This window comes from Camelus ferus, chromosome 11, assembly GCF_009834535.1.
Source record: "Camelus ferus isolate YT-003-E chromosome 11, BCGSAC_Cfer_1.0, whole genome shotgun sequence".
Classification (NCBI taxonomy): domain Eukaryota; kingdom Metazoa; phylum Chordata; class Mammalia; order Artiodactyla; family Camelidae; genus Camelus; species Camelus ferus.
Genome location: NC_045706.1, coordinates 45,012,130 through 45,013,147, shown reverse-complemented (window position 1 = coordinate 45,013,147; position 1,018 = coordinate 45,012,130). Strand labels below are relative to the sequence as shown.

The following is a 1,018-nucleotide window of genomic DNA, read 5'->3' as shown; positions in this document are numbered from 1 at the left end:
GCATCCCTGCTATGTGTTTGCCTGGTGCAACTATGTTTCTGTTATTTGCAACTACAAAAACCTCATCAGGATGGAAATTGGGTTAAGAGTGCTGTGGCTCTTGTTTTAAAACATACTGTTTTATACATGGTCATGACTTTTATAACAGTTATTTGCAGCACTGAACATGAAGGTGGGGTTGGCTTTTCAAAACAGACAGACAAAATTATCTTCAGTTGGAATTAAGGAGGAGTTGACTCATCCAACGACCTTTGAGTGTAGTTTGCCAAAAGCAAACATGACATCTGCTTTTACTGAAAAGTCTAAGATCAGTCCATTGCCTCAATGAGCTTGCAGCTCAGTCGCAGGAGACAAATATAACACCTGAAACAACTGGAGAACAATTCAAGGCAGGTTATGATTACAAGCTAAATCATGGAGTACTGCCTAGATGTGCATTAGTCCTGAGGAGGGGAGGTCAGAACAGACTGGAGCCTCAGAAATGATTGAGAGAGGCAGGAGGTGAGCTTCAAGAAAGACAGGTTCAGTGCTCGCTTCGGCAGCACATATGCTAAAATTTCAACTATACAGAGATTAGCATGGCCCCTGCACAAGGATGACATGCAAATCTATGAAACGTGCCATATTTTTAAACAAGGTCCTACTGAATAGCACAGAGAACTATATTCAATACCTTGTAATAATCTATAATGAAAAGAATATGAAAAGGAATATATATGTGTAGCTGAATCACTGTGATGTACACCAGAAACTAACACAGTAACACAGTATTGTAAATCAACTATACTTCAAAAAAAAAAAAAACAAACCCACCAAAGACCACACACACACACACACACACACACACACACAAAAGAAAAAAATAAAAAAAAGAAAAAGAGGGCTCAGTGTCTTGAATGGGCAGCTGAACTGGGTGAAGGAACGTGTCACCAACGGCAGGGAGGTAGGAAGGAGCCATGAGTGAGGATCCCATGTGTGAGTGAGTGCTGAATGTCTCTGCAGGTGGGGTCCCCACCTC

General features: G+C 41.2%; 1 non-coding gene across 1 annotated transcript; it reads left to right on the top strand.

Moving 5' to 3' along the window:
* The first annotated feature begins 526 nt into the window (after positions 1 to 526).
* LOC116667405 lies at positions 527 to 630 on the top strand. The gene has a single exon (XR_004324288.1). It is a non-coding gene; the product is annotated as a U6 spliceosomal RNA (small nuclear RNA).
* The last annotated feature ends 388 nt before the right edge of the window (positions 631 to 1,018 follow it).